The sequence below is a fragment of the Lampetra planeri genome, chromosome 21, assembly GCF_965212315.1.
Source record: "Lampetra planeri chromosome 21, kcLamPlan1.2.h2, whole genome shotgun sequence".
Taxonomy (NCBI): domain Eukaryota; kingdom Metazoa; phylum Chordata; class Hyperoartia; order Petromyzontiformes; family Petromyzontidae; genus Lampetra; species Lampetra planeri.
The window spans coordinates 1,616,868-1,639,550 of record NC_136127.1 but is presented as its reverse complement, the minus strand read 5'-3'; the positions used below and the strand labels follow the sequence as shown (position 1 = coordinate 1,639,550).

The following is a 22,683-nucleotide window of genomic DNA, read 5'->3' as shown; positions in this document are numbered from 1 at the left end:
CACAATACTTGTGAGACTAGCCTCCAAAGAAAGCTGTCTCTCAAAGACAATGCATATATTATCAGAGTGTCTTTTTTGTTTGCATTCTGACCACAAGCATTGTGGTTAATGCAGACATGATTCTTTGTAAAAGGTTTCAGTTTGGTGTTTTAACATCTAAACTCCTGTTTTGTTGCCAGAAAAAAGGGGAAAACCTATTCTCAAACGATTAACTTATTTCGCACCGTACGTAGCCAACCGTGCTAACCGGAAGTTCGGGGGGGAAGGACAACAAACTAAACACAAAGAGTGGTTCTAAAAAAATGGGTCTCTGTGTGAATCTGTGGGTCTCTATGTGAGTCTATGTATGTATGTACGTTGAACTTCTTTCGCACCGTACGTAGCCCACCGTGCTAATTGTAGGTACGGGGGTGGAAGTACAACAGCACTAAAGCACAAAAAGCAGTTCTGAAGAAATTAGTTTCCAATCCACTTTAAAAAAAAATCCCCATCAATGACTCAGAGGTATCTATTTTTAAACCGAACAAATGTCGTCAATCGCCGCGTCTGATAACGAACAGAGTCAATTTCTATCGAATCAGGTAAAGACCCCTTGCAACGGTGCGATTACGCAAAGCCGTCAATGCGGCGGGGGTCACGTTACACATTCCCATGAGCTCCGCAAGCAGGTGGAGGGATCTTTTTTTTAAGAGAAAAAATGCCGTCAGCGCGACTGACACAGCCCATTAACGCGACAAGACAGCGAACACGGCGGGGTTAAGCGCCGCTTAAACACTTTGACGATGGCGACGAACGCCCCGAGGGGCGTTGTCCCGAGCCGTTTGAAGACGGCCGTCTCGTCGGAGCAACGGGCCACTGGGTAACGCACACGCACGGAGCTCCGGGGGCGGTGGGGGCGGTCAGGGGAGAGGAGGAAGCCAGCGGACGGCGTTCGCGCAGCCAGACGCGGCTCCTTCGGGGAGCTCGCCCGCTCCACGTTGCAGCGCGCCCACCGCGAGGACACGGCGGGAATTCCCGACGCACGCCCGCGATTGTGGACACGGACGTCGTCGGCACGCGTCGCACGTTCGAAATCAGTGGGAGTATTTTTTTTATTTTTCCAGGTCAGGCCCACCGAGCTACGTAACTCTTTTTGTCAGAAGCGACCGCTGGCTATCACAGGTCAACCAAGTGGCTCATCATCACATTCAATTTTATCGCAGCTAAACACTCGAAACGCGTGATGTTGATTCTAAATGTGGAGGGGAAAACCGGAGGACCCAGAGAAAAATCCACGCGACCACGGGGAGAGAGAAACACGCAAACTCCAATATATAGCAGGCGTCAGGGGTAGGGATCGAACCCAAGTCCTGCTGTATAACAGGCGAGGTAGTTTACATCTCGCCACCACGGCGCCCCCAAAATTATTTCTCCCTCAACAAAGAGCTCGTCTTGAATCCGTCCGCGTGCTGTCACGTGTATATCTTTCTTTCTTAATTTAATATTTTCAACCGGTGCAAAATCCCTTGAGACGACGGAGCATCCCGTTTTGAGGGAAACTGTTGGGTAATATTTCTCGGAGCTGGTTCAAAGTGATGGTAAAGCATTCACATGTTAAGACTCTTTGCAGCGAATGGACAAATAGGAATGAGTCTGGCTTAGTCATCCGTCACAAACACAGGGGCCACAAATGAGAAGTCATGAAACTTTTTTCGCGTTTTAAACTATGATTCATTTCTAAGCAGCAAGCCTGACTCGCGTATGAGTGTAAAGGTAGTTTCTGCTGAAATCTGAATACACAAAACACTGCGATTTCTGCCTGTTATTGTCATTATTATAAAATCCTTGTATCAACTCTGATTGCACCAAGACATTCGTCAGGTGCAGACTCTCATATATTAGAACTTGAACCCAAGCACAACACTTGTTTTCGTCAACTCCATCTCACTAACATCCTCTGCACATAATCTCACACAGCAGGGAATATGGTCATATATATATTGCATTGTATCGTCATTGGTTACACCCATACGGAACGTGTTCGTGTTACAAGCAGGTCGTGAGTGGGGTGGCACTCACGCAGTGGCGTAGTACTCATTGATGGCCCTGAGCGAGGAAAGCGCAAATTCCACATTCTTATGGCAGGGACAGTCACAATCAAAGGACATCCAATGCCGACTTCCCACAAAGGATTAATTGCCTCGTTGAGATTGTAGGGGGACCAGTTGGCCCCTCGATTGTGATACGATTGTGAAAGTGCATTCGGTGCTGTGCTCATAATGATTAAAGTTTAGGCTTATAGTGTACGCAGGATTCACGCGGTGAGCCGCTAACACGCGTCAGAGGTGCGAAGCGAAGCCGGAGCGTCGCCCGAGGCCTCTTCCGCACACGGCGGCGTCTCCAGCTGCCTCTTGACGAGCCGACCGGCTCACTCATTGCGTACAACGCGCGGGGAGCGGGGACGGCCGAGCGAGGCTTGCGCCAACGACGCGACGACGCGGGATGAGCTCGGAGTCCAGTGTGAAGCCTCATTGTAGAGCAGGCAGTCCTCCCACGGCATGAGGCGACAGAGGCCAGAGACACACGGTGGAGAACACTCCAGAGGTCGACCTCAAGACGCCTCTCACGCCAGAGCCACACGCAAGACGACCCTGCAGCTGCAGAGGTGAGTTGCTCACCACGCTAGTTTGTGCGAGGCAAGATGAAGGGAATTAAGGCTAAACCGCAAAATGAGGTTTTGTGGAAGCGCTGAAACGCATTCTTTCGCAGCTCGTCATCGTTCGCGTTGGAGCCAACTGGTCCAAAAGGGGAAATTACTTCACGAGCCTGGTGGCATGCTGGCGCACGCTTAGTACGGAGTGCGCTCTGTGGCCCTAAACGATCCCACATCCATCCGCTAAGCGAGCATGAACACGTGGTGACTCCAACCAGGTGGGCTGTGGTGGTCACATTAACTCGTGGTGCTAAAGACAAAACCATATCCTGTGCCTCCGGAGTGCATTCTCGCAGCATTTCAAATGACTGCACGAAACGATCACATAAATGAAGGCTTCTTTTTTTGTTGTTTAAGAGGTAACAGTTTTGTCAGGTCCAATGTTTGTTACTCCCACCTGAGAAGCACGGACTCTTTGCGTACGTTTACGCCTGCCTGGCTACTATGCCTGCCTGGCTCTCCCTGTGAAGGGGAGAATTCGTAAATGCCCCATTTGCATAATCCAGCTGGGCGGTGACACAGCGGTGGGGCACTTGGGCTGCAATCGGAGACCTGCACCGGCTGAGGCAAACTCGGTCACTTTTGGCTCATCATCGAACAAAGACAATGGTCACCGCATCGCGCGCTTTCAGATGCGCTTCTGCGACCGTCTGGAACGCTCTTCCCTCCGATATTTGGAAGCCGCTGGAGCTATGCGCTTTAAAATCATCTAGATGGAAGCCTAATTTCTTTAGAACTGATTTTTGTATTTAGTTTGTTGTCCTTCACCTGCACCTCCGATGAGCGTGCGTATGGTGTGAAAGAAGTTCAACATACCATCTTTTGAAAGGTGACCAGCAGCTGTCTGTGTATATACTGCCAAAGGAATGTGAAGTTTCCAGTCAAAGCTCAGGGCTGTAATCTGGAGATGAGCCCCTAATTGCTGTGAGCGCAAGAGGGAAGCCGCTGACCTCTTCGTGTTTACCATCTCTCTACGGGGTGAGAAGCGGTGCCAGTTGATACCGTGGGTCAGACAACACGGAAATATTGAAACGACACCAGAAATGGGCTTGTTCAGGAATGGGTGAAAATAAATTAGGGTAGAGCTCCCACCACAGCAGTGCACCAGTTCAGCGTTCACCGTAACAGTGCCAAACGCACACAATCCATGCCCTTTGGAAACTCATTTAAAATAGTACATTGTTAAAGAAAGCATCGCCGTCTCAAAACTCTTTTCAGAAAGTTTCAACATTGAAATGTGTGGGGGTTTGGGGCGATAGCCCTCCTCCTTCACAGCACTAAAATGGAGAGGCCAGAAGAGAGGCACAGTGGATTGGGCCGTATGGGAATTTACATGATAATAACATCTTTTCTGATGACCACATTTTTTTAATTGGCCATATCAACGGTTGCCTGGGCCACAGACAAAAGCCTTGTCCGTGCACCGCTGCCACAACGCAGCGTCACCAAACGATCCGTCGCAGGTTTACGCGCGGCGCTTCGCACGCGCAAAGCCAAACAGAGGCGCGGCGTGACGAAAACACCCAGGGAACCTACTTGCTGTACTCCCCATCTGCTGGACCACCCCCGCAACTCGAGCGGGTTCCGGGGGAGTCAAGCTGCACGGCGGCCCCCACGCCGCGGCTTGGGGGGTCAATTGTCGTTAACTCGCAGTCACGGCCGGGCCCCGTTTAAAACTTCAAAGCGGGAATCCACGCTCCCAGCAGCCTCGCCGCTGGTGCCGCTCGAGTCCACGACGATTTACGTTCCTCGAGGTGCAGAGACACGGCTTTTCCCCCAATAACCTATTTTTATTTTATTTTACCAGGTGAGGCGCACTGAGCTATATAGATCTCTTTCAGAAGCGACCTGGCCACTAATGAGAATTAGAATATGTATTTATAATGAAGGAATCTGATGAGCTATGAAGCTCTTTTTCACAGACGTCCAGCAGTTTTCAAAGATGTCCCAATGATAGTTCAACGCAGTGGCTTATCACGTGGACAATTATAGCATCCCAAGACACGTTGATTCTAAATCTGGAGGGAAAAACCGGAGAAAATTCCACGTGACTAAGGGGAGAGAGGCACGCAGATACCAAATATACAACAGGTGTCAGGGTCGGCATTGAACCCACGACCTCCTGCATACCAGGCGAGGTAGTTAACATCTCTGAGTGGCTTGCCCCGTCACGGGGCGCCGTACGCGCTCCCACGCTGACCTCACCACCCACACCCTGCCTGCCTGCGCCAAACGCACGTGCTCACGTCACTGCAGGGAGCGCAGAAGTTAGAGCGCCACGTACCCAGAGTTTGATTCCCCGCTCACGACCAACAACAGTGGTACTGGGTCATCCCCTAGATCATTTCAGCCTTAAATAAATACCTGTTGCGGTGTGTAAAAATCAGCACTGCGGCGACAAAGGGTGAGTGCGGGCCACCCACCCCCTCGTGTGCCGTCAAGACCTTAATAGGTGCCCGCTAACAAGTATGTTAAGGCTATAGGGGGGATCTTTGTCTTTGTTATGCCGTTATATCTCCCATCTAACTTTCTAGTGTCGCTGCAACAGCCTCAGTGAGTGTATATCCTCGACAAATTTCTCTTCTGAGTTGTAGACCGTTGCCTTCATGCCTTCTCAGTGTGGCCGTCCCGGTGTTCTTCAGGAACGCAACTACCACCGTCACGTTTTTACATGCAACGGTGGCACGGAATGTGTTCACTTTGCGGGCGACAGGGTGGCACGGTAGACTTGTGCCTCGCCGCATAGAGCACCTGGGTCGGATCGCTGGCCGGTGCCTGCTCTGTGTGGCGTTTGCATGTTCTCCCCCTGTTCCGCGTCGGGTTTCCTCTGGGCACCTCCGGTGTTGTCCTCCCATAGTTAAAACATCGCACAATGTCACTAGTATCGGACGCACATCCCAATATAACAGGGCCCTGCTGAAGAAATGGTCTTCGAACTCAACGTGGCTTACTGGGTATGTAAGTCATCATTATTATTATAATCGGCCTGGCTATTGGCCCAGAAGCACCAACAAACAGGGTCAAGTGGCAGTGAGGCGAATGACAAATGGATGCTTCGCAACTTCCTCGCATTGTGTTCCTTTGCAGGACAGCAACACGCAGTGCGGCCCACAGCCCACCCACACACCCACCCACCCACACACAAACCGCCCCCCCCCCCCCCGTGGGTCTTCCGTTGGCAAATTTGTATTCCAGAGAGGATGAGCAACTTGGCTCCGGGGACGCATAAATCACCCGTGAAACTGCCCATTGTTGAGAGGTGTCTCCGCAATGCACTTCACCGTTGTTCCCGCGAATCGTCTTTCGGTTTAAATGATCAAACGCAAACCGTTGGTGGTTTGAGCAAAACTAACAACACAGCGGGGCTATAACGACAATGCACAACGTTAGTTTAAGTCGATGCGCTGCTGCTGCTACTGCGCTCGCTGTCCAGTGATGGAGGTCTTTCCCCCTCCCGTCCCAGTCAACGTGGGGGTGGTCCGGACCGTGCTTTCACCGGTGCTGGTCACCGTGCGTTGCTGCGAGGGGCTCCCAGCACCAGTTCAGATGTCACTCGCCGATTGGCCTACACCAGAGACAGCCTTCTCCATGGCCTCGTCTCAGCACCAATGTTTGACCAGAGAAGAACGCCAAACGACAGTCCAGGCTATTATTTGTAAGGCACCTTCCACTAACGTATCATGCGGGAGAAACCCGCAACAGCCAGAGACAACCCACGCATACGAAGGCAACCCTCCATCCCATAGAGATGAGTCAGGTGGAGGCCACATTCTGCTGTAAAAAAAAAATACACCCACCGAAAAGGAAGATTCACGATATCTTTTCGTGATCCACCAACCCTCGCATCCAACCGCTGCTGAATCATAGGCGTGGCATAGCCACCCACCGCCAGGCACCACGGTCCGTGATGTCCATGCTTTCTAGACTCTAAACAGCATGCACGATGTGGTCAATGTCAATATTGGCAACAGGGCTTCCCCTCCCGGTCCCTTGCCCTCTACAGAAGGGCCCGCAGGGTTTCCGCTGCGTCCTTCGTGTTTATACCCCAACCATCCCCGGCTCTTGCAGGCCGGGCGATTTATGTTTAGCAAGCCACAGTGCCGTTTGCCGCGCCCCAACTGGCATGTACACACGGCGGTGACGTGCACGGCACGCGTGTGCCGACAGGTGGAAAACACCTTCATATATAGGGGACCGCAGAGATTTGGGGAGGAGTTTGGTGCCGCTGACCGCTGGCTCGCTCGCTCTCGAAGGTGGAAAACCGTTACTGGAGTTGGTAGCTGTGAGCAGGAATTGAACTCGGGTCGCCGGGTTCGTTGGACAGCGCCCTGACCACTGCACCGCCGCATTGTCACAGAGACCAGACAGACGTGAGACGCAGCCTGGCTGCCAGGCCGGGAGCTGCACAACTACAGCCCGAGTTTTTACAATAGCGGAGGGAAGGGATTACATATCAGTTGACAGGACAATACTCCAGATGAGCCTCCAAAACGATGTTCCATCACCGGTGGAAAGCATTCCTCTCTCTCCCCCCAAGGTGTGCTGCACAGAGGAAACAGAATGGTAGGCGTTCTCCGGCATTGTAGAGCAAGGCTCGTGGATCCACATTGAGACGACACTTTCATAACTGTACTCGTAACTTTAGGGTAACAAAAAAAACTGACTTGTCTTCTTGAGTTGGGAAATTCATTTGACAAAACTGCAATCGCGCGGCCTTAAACAAAAAGTCTGCAAATTCCTTCCGATGGCCAGAGTGGGAGTAAGAAACAAAGTATTGATTGAGTGCTGCGGCTGTTTTCTGTGCGGGAAGCCAAATGCATGAATGCTCCCTTTTCACCGCCACGCTCAAAGGCTGAGCGTTTCTATCCCCAAAATGCCATCAAAGATGGATGGGGAAAATGGCAACCACATTGAGCAAGCCTGAGATTCACTCCCGCCCCCCCCCCCAACTCCCCCTCCCCTACACCGTACCAAAATCAATATTCCTTCCCCGTGCTAGCAGTTCAGTTGCGATGTTTGTGAGCGAGAAGGTTCTGCAGTCACAATCAGAATCGGAATATTTTATTTACCCCTGAGGAATCCGATGAGCCGTAAAGCTCTTTTTTTAAAGCATAAGTCCAGTAGGAGCGGGTAAAACGTCACAACGACAAACAGTACAAAAACACGATAGTCGTGCAAAGTACAAGAAAGGTAAACAAATCACCCAAAAACATACAAATACAACTAAAATGTCCCCATCCTACCAGGCAAAGCCCACTGAGGTATTAACTTATTTTTCAGAAGCAACGTGGCTGGCCACAAATGATAGCCGCTCAACAAAAGTGGCCCATCGTTGGGACATGTATAGCAGCAAAATAATCTAAAGAATATAAATGCATGTTTCTAAATGTCAAGGGGGGAAAACCAGAGAACCAGGAGATAAAATCTACACGACCACGGAGAGAGAGAGAGACAGGGACACGCTCAGACTCGGGCGCGAGCGCAGAGCCGCCAGCGAATCGCGATCACATTCGCGGCGCCGCGTTCTGGGTGCGCAACCCCGGAGTCAGACTCCAGTGAGCGCCGGGGCCCCTCCGCTCCCGACCGTCAACGGCCCCCGTGCGCGGCACCATAATTACGCGATTGTGCGGTCTGACGCGCGAGCGTTCCCATCCCCTGAGCCGGCCGGGCAGAGCCAGCGCACAAAGGGGGCATTCTTGGGCGGCCGCTGGCTTCCTCGCTCGGCAACCGCCTGGGAGGACAGAGGCGGTGGTGGTGATGGCGGTGGTGGTAGTGGTGGCGGCGGTGGTAGTGGTGGCAGTGTGGGCAGTGGCAGTGGTGATGGCAGTGGCGGTGGTGATGACGGTGGTGGTAGCGGTGGTGGCATTGGAGGTGGCACTAGGGGTGGAGGTGGCAGTGGTGGTGGTGGTGGTGATGGCGTGGTGGTGGTAGTAGCGGTGGTAGTGGCGGTGGTGGTAATTGCCCAGCGATCATAACACAGCAGCAGCGGGGTGGGGGGGGGTTGACATGTCGCCACAGTCCAGCAACACCGCAGTGTACACTTTGTGAAATCGGCCTTGTTATTTATTTAGTTATTCAGCGGGTCCTGTTACCTGTACGGGAGCACACGTGCAGCGAATACTGCGGCAGCGCATTGTCCGCCGTGTTTGTGTCAATCGCTGGCTCACAGTACAGAACTGCAGTTACAGTTTAAACAACTATGTCACGTCTTGAGGTTGTAGTGACATGCAAAGCATGGAAAAGCTACATTCAATGTCAATTACATGCCACCAGTGCAGTATGCTGTTTAATACACGCGTAATTATAATCAGCATTTTTATATAAATGGTGTTTTTTTACCATAATTTCTCATACTCCGTATGTGCTTCACATTTGACGCAAAGTGACACGAAAATTGATGGTAAATTATGAATAGAGCCGTTAACAATGCTCCACTATACATATAAAAATAACATTGCTTTAAATGTCAAATGCAATCTGAATGTTTTCGTACTTTGAAAATAAATAGAAATGGATTTGCCAGAGTTTAATTTGGGAAACAGGAAAACCCACCCCGTTCTGGAATTCGTGTACAGTCGCGTAAAGTTTAGGGAGAGGGGTGGCACAGTGGTTAGCGCACTGGCGCTACAAACCAAGTGACATGGGGGTTCGATTCACAGATATGACTAATGTCAGCGGCGAGTGATATCTGACTGTGTCCTGTGGGCCCTCTTTAAGCAACCCACACTGAATGGTGAATGGTCCAACAATCCCCGTGATGACACCGAGTGGTGAGGCCTTGATCCTGCAGTGGATTGACAAAGGACTTCTGTGTTTGTATTTTTTGGTGGAGCAGTAGCACAGAGGTTAACTCATTGGTTAACTCGAACAGGACGAACATCAGTGGACGGTGATTCCAAAGGCGGTGCAGGCCCGCATTGACAAAGGGCTGTAAATCTTGATTATTTTATTCTTGTGCCACTGGGACTTGATCTCTTGTGCACACGCGGAGATGGAACATGCTGCACCCGCTTGTCTCTTCACATGTACACTTTGCCACCAGGACTGGGGTCGTGTGGTATTATTGTTTCTGTTACACTAGTCCCTCGTTGAACTTTTTTAATCCGTTTCCACGAAAGGTACTGTTAACCAAAATAACTCTTAATCGAATTCACTTGTAAGTTGAAAAATACGTTTAAAGAAATCACTGAGTCTGCAAGAGAGCTGTTTCCACTGCCAAAACATACACGTAATGTAAACCAAGGCAGTAGAGGTCTAAAAGGTCATGAATGGGCGTCGCTGATTGGCTGAGGACATGGCTCAGCCCCACTTACGAGCAGTCATATTGGCCAAAATTGGCGCCCGCGTGCATAACGTAAAAACGTTACCAGTCAGAATGTTAACGTTAGTCGAAACCATGGGGTCACTATGGGAGGCGAAACGTTCACCGAAAAACCATGAACCGATGTCACTGTTAACCGGGGGACTACTGTGCTCCCACGACTACGCCGGTCTACCCTGGACAACCTCACCGAGCCTCACCGGCTCTTTTTAAGTGAGGATCCTGCCAAGTGTTCGCAGTCCGGGAGCGATGATCGCTGTGGAGATTCCTAATCGAGCAATCTGTGGGTAGTCATTCAAATGCGGACACCATGATGCTGGGGCACAGTGGCGCCACGGGATCGTTAATGTCCACTGCGGCGCAGTATTGTACGGTTACCACACGTACGTATGTATAATGTTTTGGAGGTGCGGGGGGGAAGGACAACAAACTACACACAATAACAGGTACTGCTATTTTAGTGCACACGATCGACAGGGGGTGCAAGAAGAATGGGCTTGCATAATGCGCATGCATAATGAACGTTTATTACCATATAAATAACCCAACCGGCAATGGATACCCATTGTCATTTATATGCATTCATGAATCCCCCCCCCACTTGGCTCAATAAGTGCTCACAAGTGATGCCATCACATCTTCCCCTCTATTTAAGGAACTAAACAGGAGTATTTCTCCACAAATCTGGCTGTCGCCTGATGAAGCTAGTTGTAATTAGTGTGCTGTACTAGTGTAGTGTCAACGATTCAGAGACAGAGTTTCTAGGAGGCACTTTCTTCATTAACAACTTTCACGGTCTCGTCCGCACAATCTCCACAGTAGCTCAACTCAGCCTGTACACAACACGAGCCGTCCAACACTGACGGCGCTGACTGAGATAGCCAACTGCTATCCTTCGTAGCGCAATATCTAGCGGAGACGTTTAGCGACGACAGCGACGAGACGACAGCAACGAGTCCACTCCCAGAACTGGCAGCCTCGAGCCCTCGGCTCCTTTTATTCTCCCAGCGCGGCCTGGCTCCGCCCTGACTGCGCTTCCCTTCTCGAACCCACCAGCAGGTCCAGGGGCTTCCAGATGGGGTCCTCCGTGACCCTTGCCCGAGTTCCTCCGCTCTGCCAACGCTCCCGTGCTCACGCTCACCGGCGTGTGCACTGTCTGTCCACCACAGCTGCCGCTGCTATCCAACAGCCGGCGCTATTACACTGCACTAGTAACGAATTAGCACGTTCTGTTCACGTAACAAACCTTATTTATTGGCTGTGTCGGGTGGTGGCGGGTTTAACGACACATATTTACGTGATCTAACCCAAAAAACCTGTATTATAGATGATATTGGTCGCGAAAGCCTACGTGTTAAACTAAACACAAAAACCTGTTCTGAAGAAGTAAGTTTTACAATCTAAATGATGGAACAAACACGTAGCTCCAGTGGCTTCCTAATGTCGGAAGGAAGAGCATTCCAAAAAATAAGAATAGGTTTTACCCTTTCTGGCAATAAAACAGGAGGTGTTAAGATGCTCAAACACCAAATAGATATATTTTGCAAGGAGTCAAGTCTGCATTAGCCACACATACTTGTGGTGAACATGAAAACAAACTCTGGTAATAGATGGCATTGTCTTTGAAACTGATTGCCCTACACCAGAGACAGCGCTCTTTATGGCCTAGTCGCATCAGTGTCCGACCAGGAACGACAAAAGGCAAACAGTGCAAACACAATGCACTATCAGAGCATTTATAGTTCTGGGTATATCAATAATGCTGTTCACCTATTCCTAATTTTCATACTTTGAAAAAAAAAGAGCGTACCAGACGGACGCATAAGCGCATGTGGAAGTGGCGTGCGATGCAGCGGCCGTTTAAGTTCGATGGCCGTATTAATCAGAGGCAGCCGCTGGAATCGAACCGCGAACCCCTCCTCACCCCTCCCCCCCACTGCAACAAGCCGGCGAGCTGGACCCGCGTTAGCACAGCTGATTCGCCGGTCCTACACACCATGTCCGTCTCCCCACACGCCCAGGACCGGTTCAAATAATCATCACTCGTGTTGGCAGTGAGCGGGAATCAAACTCGGGTCGTATCTCAGCGTGCTAACCGCTACGCTACCGCTCCCCACTACACACATACATGCACGGGAACACACGCACACACAAAGACAAAGATCCCCCATATCGCCTAAATAGACTGTTGGGGCAAGTGCTGTTAGCGAGCACCTATGAAGGCCGACAGTCCACACAAGGGGGTGGGTGGCCAACACCACGCCCGACCGCCGTTGTCTCCCCAGTGTCCATGTTTACACACTGCACCAGGTACTCATTTGAGGCTGAGTCGACCTAGGGGTGGCCCAGGACCGGTTCAGACTATCATCACCGATGTTGGCCGTGAGCGGGAATCGAACTCGGGTCGGCGGGTTCGTAGCGCAGCGCGCTAACCGCTACACCACCGCTCCCCACACGTCGCACGCACATCCACACACACACGGTGTTTGGTCTTCTTAACAATGACAATTGTCGGTGCCTTTTCATGAATAAAGCGACTTTCTACAAGACGCTCACAGCGCCGTTACTGTACACCTCAAAACAAATAAACTCGACGATTGTTGGTTGAGGGGAGGAAACACGAAGGGGTCTCGGAACTGAGTGAGAAAAAGGAAAGTGAGAGAAAATAAATGCACACTGAGAACAGATTTCCAGGAGTAATTTCACGGTTTCCTGAGCACGGGGCCAAACGCCCAAAACACCGAATGGCCAGCAACAAACTGCACTTTGAAGGTTGTAGTAGATAAGAGTGCCACACTTTTTCGCTTATTGTTTTCCGCGCTTGGGAAAAGAGGGGATTCCATAGTGGAGCAGTGCGAGGGAAGAAGCAGGAGGAGAAGTGTTTAACATGCAGTGTGGTGAGTGGGTGGGCGGGTGAGTGGGTGGGTGAGCAAGTGCGTGGGTAACTGAGTGTGTTGCTGTGACCTGCCATGGTGGTGGTTGAAGATGACACAGTCAGTCTGCTAGGCCGAGTTCCTCAGCACGGCTGGAAGAATCAGCGATGTGAAGTTCACGGCAACAGCAACCACGGTAGTAGCGACAGAAGAGTGATACGGAGGTGACTGACTGCCGGTGAGTGAGTGGCATGAGGGCGGCCATAGGCAGCGATGCGTTCTTCGGTGCAGAACAGTTCCGCACCGTTGCACCGCATCACCCATCTCAGCACGTTTAAATCCTCTAGATTAAAAACTCATTTCTTTAGAACTGCGTTTTGTGCTTTGATAGGCTATGCGTTGTATTTAAAACGGATTGGCCTACACCAGAGACAGCCTCTTTTATCGTCTTACCTCACCAGTGTTAGACCAGAGAACGCCAAACGTAAAGAACACAAAGGCAAAGCAAGTCTCAAAGCATGAATAGCTCGTATTGAGCAGTTATATCTATTATTTTAGTTCAACATCGTTTTATGTTTAATTGTTGTTCTTTCCTCCGCACCTCCGATTAGCACGGTTAGCTACGTACGGTGCGAAAGAAGTTCAGCGTACATGCAGAGGCATCAGGTGCGGCGGTTGCCGAGTCGGGAACGCAACTCAAGAGAGCCGGCCTGGTGCTCCCACAGTTCTCTGCTTCTTAGTTGTCGCGCGTGTTCCGCGCTCTCGCAGAGTTAACGCTCATTGTTTCTGGTGTGGGAATTTTAAACAGAACACAAAACTCCATTGCCCAGTACCCTGCATGCGTGTCCTACGCCGTGCGTGTCCTACGCCGCGCGTGTCCTACGCCGCTGCACTCGAAACACGCGTGGCTCGGGACTCGCATCTCCGATTAGCCGCGGCTGGCTACGTACGGGTGCGAAAGAAGTTCAAAATATGTACGTGCGTACGTACATGAATACACACACACACGACCCACGCAAACCAAGGTAGGGCGTCTCTCTAGGTGCGGGCCACAAGGTCTCCCAACCTCCAATTCGCCCTCGGATTCCCTCCGGACAGCTCTGACATTCATACGAAGCAGCACCCGCAACGCGAGCCCTCTCCGGTCAGATCTCGGACGCTAAGCAGGTTTTTTGTTTGAGCCTGACAGGTGCTTGGATGGGTGACCACCACGTACGTACGCACGTACCAAGATCCAGCGGTCACTGTGGGTAACAGAGGGCACGGGAGCCAAGTCCACTGTTGTTCTGTGCTCACCCTCGTTTTCCACCAAGCCCCACTGACCAGCGTGGTGAAGTATGGTCAAACAACCCTCGCAGCCCGCACGCCGTGGGGAAGCCCTCACCTGGCAGTGGATCTGCCAAACGGGCCGCACGCGTGCACTGTTTGGCTGCTTGAAACGCTGCGTGACGAGACAAAATCAATCGCTTTTGACAGGGCGGACCATAATCTCCAGACGTGTTACGTGACGCTTCGACTCAACTGGCTTAACGTCTCTCCAGTCAGTGCCGTTTCATAAAGGTGACCTACAATCTGATACGTTATCTGTGGCACGGCACAAGCCGCCTGTTTAGAATGTACACAATTCAGGTTGGCCGGTTTACATTTCTGTACATCGGTCGCGGGGCACCACGGATAGCCGTTGTTGAAAATTCTCCCCAACTGGACATCTTTAGATTCCTCTTCTTCTACTTCTTCGTGTGGCTGATGTTGATGTCGAGCAAGAGCTGTAATTGTACATTGAGGCGGTTGGGCCAGGTGATTGGGTCAGGAGTTGTGGAGTGGTGCACCAACGCTGCTGTGACGACACATCGTCCTTCATCTTAGCATGGTTGGCTACGTACGGTGCCAAAGAAGTTCAACATACACACATGCATATTTGCCAATCACGCGTCAAGTCGTTGCATGCTTCACGGTTCTCTCTCTGGGTGACCGCAGTCTCTCTGCACACCGCCGGAGAGTTTTTTGTTGAGTGAGTGGGTAACCTGTGCATCACGTGACAGCATCTGCTGCTGCTGCTGTTCGCGTGGACGCGGATTCCTCCTGCGACCTGCGGCGTGTCGCTTGAACGCAGACGGCGTGGACTAGACGACGCAGTCAGCGGCCGTTAGACCCGAGCCCTCAACACGGCCGGAGGAATCGGCGAGGTTGCCGCTCACGGGGGGCAGCAACCGCGGCAAGCCACGAGCGGCGACGACGACGACGCCGCCGCTCTGTGCTGTGGAGCAACGCGGCCGTGCGCGGAATCCGCGAGTTTCAAGGACTCGGCGTTTGTCACGAGCCGGGCGCACTCCGGTCCTGGCCAGGGACGGCCGTCCCCTCTCTCACTCACTCGCCTCGCCGGGGCTCTGCTCTGTTCTGGCCCAGCAGCTTGGATCTGGTTTGCTGCTTGTGCGTGCCGGCGAGCGAACATGCGGGGCGAGAGGATCCAGTGGCATTCCAGCGGTCGCTCTGCTGGAGTGTAAACATGTTGTGGTCACACCCTCGCGGGCAGCACCCCCCTCCTCCTCCTCCTCAAGGCTCTCTTCTCTCTCTTCTCTCTAACCCCGACAGGGAATCTCTCCAGCGGGGTGCGCCTCACAGTGTCGCTTCCCCGTGTCCCCATTAATCGCGATCGTTCCTTCACAAGCGTCACGGGCGTCTTTGCCAATGAGACACTGAATGTCGAAACCGGTCCAGGGATTGCGTGCTTGCTTGCGTGCGTGCGTGCTTGCTTGCGTGCTTGCTTGCTTGTGTTGAACCGATGCTGCTGAAATGATGCACCCCGAGAAGGCCGTGCAGCTCCTGGGAATGTGTAAATAATACTCTTTTTGAGGGACAGATAAATGAAGGAGGCAAATTATTGTCTGTCTATCTATTTTGTTTGCTTATATTCTTCAAAAAATGCAAATGTACATTTTGTTGCTAATATATTAGTCTTCTGAGTTTTAACTTCGAGGAACATTTCACGTACACGTAATGCTATTGTAGTGAGTCACTCGGAGACACGAATAGTAGGAGGCGCTATATTTACTAGAGCCTCCACAGCTACGAGGAGTAACCACACTCGGGTCAGGACAGCTAACAGGCTGCTTGGCCAGCAACGCCGAGGAGGTGACGGCGGTGACGAAGACTCCAGCCGCACGGCGATTCCACTCCGTCCAACAGCCCCGAACCCCGCCTCGGGGCCCCCCTTTTATCCACCCAGCGTGGCCTCGCTCCACACGACCCCCTCTGCCCCCCTTGCCTCACATCGCTCTCTCCGGCTCATCGCATCCTGCTGGCAACCAGGGCTGCTACACCGGCCCCGATGATCCCCTTCTGTGCCAGCAACCAGCACAGTGACACATTCCACGTCACTACACGATGATAACGTTTCTCGACCTGAACAATCTGACGAACACAATTTGATTACGACCAAACGATAAGTGCATGGCACGTAACCCTCACGAACAGATAACCTCGCAGATCAGTAAGAGAGCAGAGAGGGGGGCTACGCAGTATGAAGCACCAAGATGAGTGCCTTGTTTGTGAACAACATCAGCAGCCATCCACTGCTGGATGGAGGCGACCCCAAGCTGGAACCACCTCTCACGGATCCCGCGATCCACCCGGCATCAGCACACAAACTAATTTCATCGCTCCATCTCCCCGACGGACGAGTAACGGGTCAGCTGGTTATTCCCTTCACATTTAGAATCGACATCACGCGTTCAGAGTATTTGGCTGCTTATACATGTCCACGCGCTGAGCCCACTTTCTCTGAGCCGTCATTTGTGAATGGTCAGGTCCCTTCTGAAAGAGAGCTACATTAGCTCAGTGGGCCATACCTGGTGAAATATAAAAATAAAGTGAAATTCTCCAACGCACCAATGCCGTACCTCGGATGCCACCATGTTATTATTTTGAACCCGATAAACTCTTTGTTTTTGTTCAGGCTTCTTGGTGAAGGGGGGGGGGTATTTTGGCAGCTCAGGCACACACGTGCAGACTCCGCATGCGGGTGAGCGCCAGAGTGGGTCGCGACTGCCGGTGTCACGAACAGCGTGCTCCAACCGCACCCGGGTGTCATTCTTTAATAACGCTGCAAAGGGATATTGGATTTCTGTGCGGGGGGAGCGAGCGCTCGTACTCATGAACCTGCTGCTTAGCCAACGGGTGCCGCGTAAACAACATCTTGCGGGCACGTGGCGGCTCCTCGCGCGTAACCTCTGGCGACGAATAGATCATCGGTGGTTCCCTTCGCAATGCAGTGCAGTCCATCCATTCACATGCACACAGTATACCTGCACAATGAATGCATCGAATCGTGCGGAGGAAAATTGATTGTAGACAATTCCTAAATGAGATTTTTTTAAACTTACCTGTGACACAACGCGGGAAGGGCGAGGAGAGTAAACGGTAAAATGCACGGAGAATTTTTTTTATAGGAACAGGAAGCGGAGAAAGAAGATAAAGAATGGGGAGAGGAAACGGATGGAAGAGAAAGTGCCAAGATGTCGGGGTTGAGAGGGTGATCGTGATGATGATGATGAGAGGGCAGGGAAGAGAGATGGAAGGAGCGAGCAGAAGTCAGCTGCACGGAGGAGCGGCGTCTGTTTCCACAGAGGGTGGAGAGAGCGGAGGGGTTTAGAGTGGGAGTGGCCACACACAAGGCACGTGATGTACAGGAGGCTTGAGCTGATTGTAATTGAGAGATATGCTGATATGGATCCCAGAGGGATGATTGGCCGAGTCAATCCCCAAAGCAGGATTTGAACTCGCAGCCTTAGGATTGCGAAATCTGCTCACTCCACCACTGAGCCACGTGGCCGGGTGTGTTTAATAGCGAGCTTAAACATCATCGCCATCTCGCCTCGTGCACATTGACCCACGAAGACAAAGATCACCGGTATAGCCTTGAACTGACTGTCGGGACAAGTGCTGTTAGCAAGCACCTATTGAAGGCCAGTACAGAATCACACGAGGGGGTGGGCGGCCAGCACCATCGGCCGCCTTTGTCTCCCTAGTGGCAGTATTTTAACACATTGCACGGTACTCATTTGAGGCTGAGTCGACCTAGGGGAGGAGGCCCAGGACCGGTTCAGATAATCGTCACCGGCATTGCCCCTGAGCAGAAATCAAACTCGGGTCGCGAGGTTCGTAGCGCAGTGTGCTAACCGCTACACGACCACTCCCCACACACACATCCGCAGACTGTAATGTCCGTCGGTATGAGTGCTCGTGCACAATGCGCTGATCCCACACACAGACACACGCACGCTCATTCCCCGGGTGGAACAATGTGCAAGCGGCAACGGCCCCGAGCGCGGGGGGGGGGGGCACGGTAACCTGTGGATGAATGAGTCGTCATCGTTTACGGTCTCCAATAAATAACGTCTCGAGAGTGCAGCTGCCCCCAGAGAGGCTCACGCATTCCCAAGGGCCACGCGCGCTCCCTCCACACGACCACAAGTGGTGGATCTGTCGCTCACATTTTAAGAAGCGCCAACGGCATATTATTTATTGTTAGGTTTGGAAATGATCCAGACTGACTAAATCTCAACGGGGCATAACTGCTGCAGTGTGTATTGTGCAGTCCGTGGCCTATTTCGTGTAATCAGCCCCAATTGCCCTCGGGCACTCCGGTCTTTTAGGGCTGTGGGTCACGACACTTCAGAGATGGAAGACCAGAAGCACTGCGATTACACAGGTGCCTGGGGACTCATTGAAAGTTGAGGGGGGGGGGGGGGCTAGCAACCATGGGGGGCCCTGCCGCGTAGTCGGAGGAGGGGGGCATAAGGACTTCTGAGGGGGGACAGAATGTCAGGGAGGGGCGGAGTGGGGGGGGGCAGTAGCCCCCTACTTGCTCAGTGCTGTGCAGATATTTTTCCATAAGCAACCGACCTGGCCACAAATGACAGCCCAACGAAGTGGCTGATCGTCACGTGCTGTTGCTTCTAAATGTGGACGGAAAAACGGGAGGAGCCGAAGAAAAATCCACGCGACCACGGGGTGAGAGAGAGACGCCGCAAACTCGAGATATACAGGCGTCAGGTTCGGGATCGAACCCACAACCTCCTCCACACCAGGCAAGGAAGATAGCATCTCGCCACCACGGCGCCCCCATTCCTGAGAATGTAATATCGCAGTGGTTTAACGTATACAGCAGCAATAATAAACATCCTCATAGATGGGGGTCCAAATCGGATCATGTGACCACTCCGAGTTAACTTGAGACAAATAATGGAATGCATCTCCTGGCAAACACAGCAGAGCGATGGCTCCAGCGACGCAACCTGCATTGAAGGGGCGAATGAACGCGGCCCCTGGACAAGCGACTACGCAACCTCTGCCCTTGTCCTGCCGTGCCAAGATTTGAGGACGACAATGGCCTCGGCCAACTCAAAGGGCGATCGGTGACGGAGGTGCGACGATGGGCTGTCGCAAATCAACTATTTACTCTTTTCTACTTACCAGGTAAGGCCCCCTGAGCTGTGATGCTCGTTTTCAGGAGCAACCTGGTCATCCACAAATGATAGCCCAACGAAGTGGCTCATCATGTGGAAACGTATAGCGAAGAAAATACTCTAAACTCGTCACTTTTGATTCTAAATGTGTGAGGGGGGGGGGGAACCAGAGGACCCGGAGAAAAATTCCACGCGACCACGGGTAGAGAGACACGCAAACTCTACATATACAGCAGGCGTCAGGGTCGGGATCAAACCCACGAACTCCTGGACACCAGGCGAGGTAGTTCACAAATCTCGCCGCCCTGGATACAAGAGTCGCATCCTAGGGGGGAGGGATGACATGACAGGGAGCGGTGGCTTACAAGGTTTAAATCTAGCAGGGCCATGATTCTCACGAATTTACAAAGTGCCCTCTTCCCCAAGCGCAAATGCAGCGCGGGGTGGGGGGGGGTAGAGCTCCATGCTTCGTCAGCAAGGGCTAAGCTCGGGTGAAAGTTTCCATGTTCACATCGCAAAGGGCCCCCCCCCGCTCCTCTCCCAACACAGCACAGCCCCGCTGCTGACCTCCCATAGAGCAGCACTTTAGTTTTTTATTGACCCCCAAAGGGTCAATGGGATGAGCGACCCTTCCAGCAGCAGGGTAAGATGTGGGATACATCGGCAGGAGCAGCAGCAGCCACGGTCAATCCACTGTTGGATGAAGGCCTCCACAGGCCATCGTCATACCCGGCGGTCTCGCACGAGCCGATTTCGTCGCTCCGTCTCTCCCCCGAGGTGGCGGCGCTCTCGCGGGGGGCGCGCGTCCACTCTCCCTGCTGGTGCCTCCTCCACGGCCGTTCTGGAGAGCTCCGAGGGCCGAACTTGATCATGAAGCGGGGCGCCGCCAGGGGGTACGGCTCACGGAGCGGCGACTTTCATCGAGCGACTTGCTAATTTGCCGGTTCTGATTTGCACGAATTTCTACTTTAGTCCATTATCTATTCCTCACGCGAGTTTAAGCAGAATTACCCTGCGAGGAGGATGATGCATAACGGCCCCTCCCACCCCCCGCGGTCCCCTGCACATGGCGGGACGTCACTGATCCAGACACAAAGACACAATGCTGCCATTCTATGAACCTGTGAGCACCATGGGAAGAAATCAGTGGTTAAGCTGCAGCCCAACATTTCCTACCCTCCCACCCCCACCCCCTGCTCAGACCCCCCACTCTCCACGCCGCGTACTCCCCCCCCCCTTCTGAATCACCCTCCCCCCCCCAGACGTCCTTTAAAAAGGACGCATTGCTAAGCATTTTGATGGAAGCGAGGCCCTTTGCAGTTTTCTGCGTGGAACAAACAGGCACCCATGCCGTCGGGTGATGAGACGGTCCCTGCATGTAGTGGTGAGAACCGCTCTGTCCGTCTCCCCCCATCCCCGCTGCTTCTGCGGCCAGGACTGTGCACAGCAAAGTCTGTTGGTTGCTGCTGCACCTCGTGCTAAGAATTTAAACCGCTGGTTCGGTCCCGAACCAGCGCAAGCGAGCGTGGCTAAACAAAGGCAAAGCTCCCCCATACAGCCTTAACAGACTGTTGGGGAAAGTGCTGTTAGCGAGCACCTATGAAGGCCGGCACGGCACACGAGGGGGTGGGTGGCCAGGACGATGCCCGGCCGCCTTTGTCTCCACAGTGGCGATGTTTACTACACACCGCACCAGGTGCTCATTTGAGGCTGAGTTGACCTAGGGGAGGACCAGGACCGGTTCTGATAATCGTCACTGCTGTTGGCCGTGAGCGGGAATCGAACTCGGGTATCCGCCGGGTTCCTAGCGCGACGCGCTAACCACTACACTTCCGGCTAACCACAGACAGACAGACACAATATGATCCACTCATTTGTGGATGACAGCGCACTTCGTGCGTCGCACTCGTTTCAGATCACACAGCCGAAAGAAATTGACATTTAGCTCCCCAACGCGCAGATACTTCACTCTCAATCACCGCTGAAAGAACACCCAGTCAGTGGTAAGGCCAGAAATGCCACTGACTCGTATTGTCAATGGAAGATAATACGTCGCTAATAAAGAGCAGCAATCGTGTTGATGACAAACAGAGCCTTGCGGAACCCCAGAGTTAATGGTGAAGGTTTTCAGAGTGGCTACCATAGAACTCCCGCATATATTGACCCATCCATTAGAAAGCTAGAGATACGAGCTTGCAGAATAGAGTGGGCTCGAATTTATATGACGACATCATGACGTATGTACGTTGAACTTCTTTCGTACCGTGCGTAGCCAACCCAGTCAATGGTGAGGCCAGAAATACCAGGGTTTCTCCCATCATATTTTACAATGTTATTATGAGCCATCGTAAAGCACATTCACCCGCTTGGCACAGCAATCCCATCTGGAATGGCTACGTCGCTCGTCTGGCAAGGGGAAGGATCGATGAAGAGTGCTTTTGCTTTTCTTTTCCAAGAGTCGTCTTTAATTTAACGACAATAAAAATCATTACAGCTGCTGCTGCTGTACACACCACAAATTCAGCCAAAGCTGGAATCTTGCTGTCATATCCTGGAGCGCAAGCACCCAGCTCCTACCTCACGTATTGACTTCAACGTAACGTAGTTTAGTGTACGAATCGCCGATCCACTCCAGTCACACGTTCACCAGTGGTCAGTCGTCTCCTTATCACTCTTCCATCGCTACGACCATGTCGTGATAGGACTCTTGAGGACACGGTCTATTTATGCACCTATGTATGTTGAACTTATTTCGCACCGTACGTAGCCAACTGAGCTAATCAGACGATGAGACTGGGTCTTCTCTCCAAGCTATATTATGTGTCCGACTACCGTTATTCAGGTCGCAACATTTCTCTTTCTGCTTCTCTCCTCGCACTGCTGGACATCAAAATCATGAATTTACATTCCAATTAACAGAGGTTGCTGCATGCTGTAGAAGAGTAGAAACACCCGCAGCGAGAGTCCTTTTCTCCACGAGCCGATCATCTGCGACTCCTATGACCCACAGTAACCAAGTGACACACAACAACAACTCCTCCTAAGGGTTTCCACAATCGGAGTGCGGCATGTCGCGTTATAATCGGTACGCGTCCTAAGACATATCTGAGTCTCAACGCTGATTCTCATCATTCCTGCTTGGGATCTTCGGACAGTTCCTCTTTCGTTTCTTTGGGCATGGCAGGAACCTCTGCCGCCCAGAGAGAACTTGCGCATGCCAGCGAGAAAAGACAAAAACACGCTCAATCGGCCGCACATACAGGCAGAAGCCTACTTGCTGTGCTGCCACCCTACTGGCACTGCTGTGTCTCCCGCAGGTGGAAGTTCGAT

At 52.2% G+C, this 22,683-nt stretch overlaps 1 protein-coding gene across 1 annotated transcript in view; it reads right to left on the bottom strand.

Moving 5' to 3' along the window:
• The window catches only part of ERBB4 (erb-b2 receptor tyrosine kinase 4), a 119,923-nt gene that overhangs the window by 66,510 nt on the left and 30,730 nt on the right, over positions 1-22,683 (bottom strand). The gene's annotated exons all lie outside the window — the stretch shown is intronic.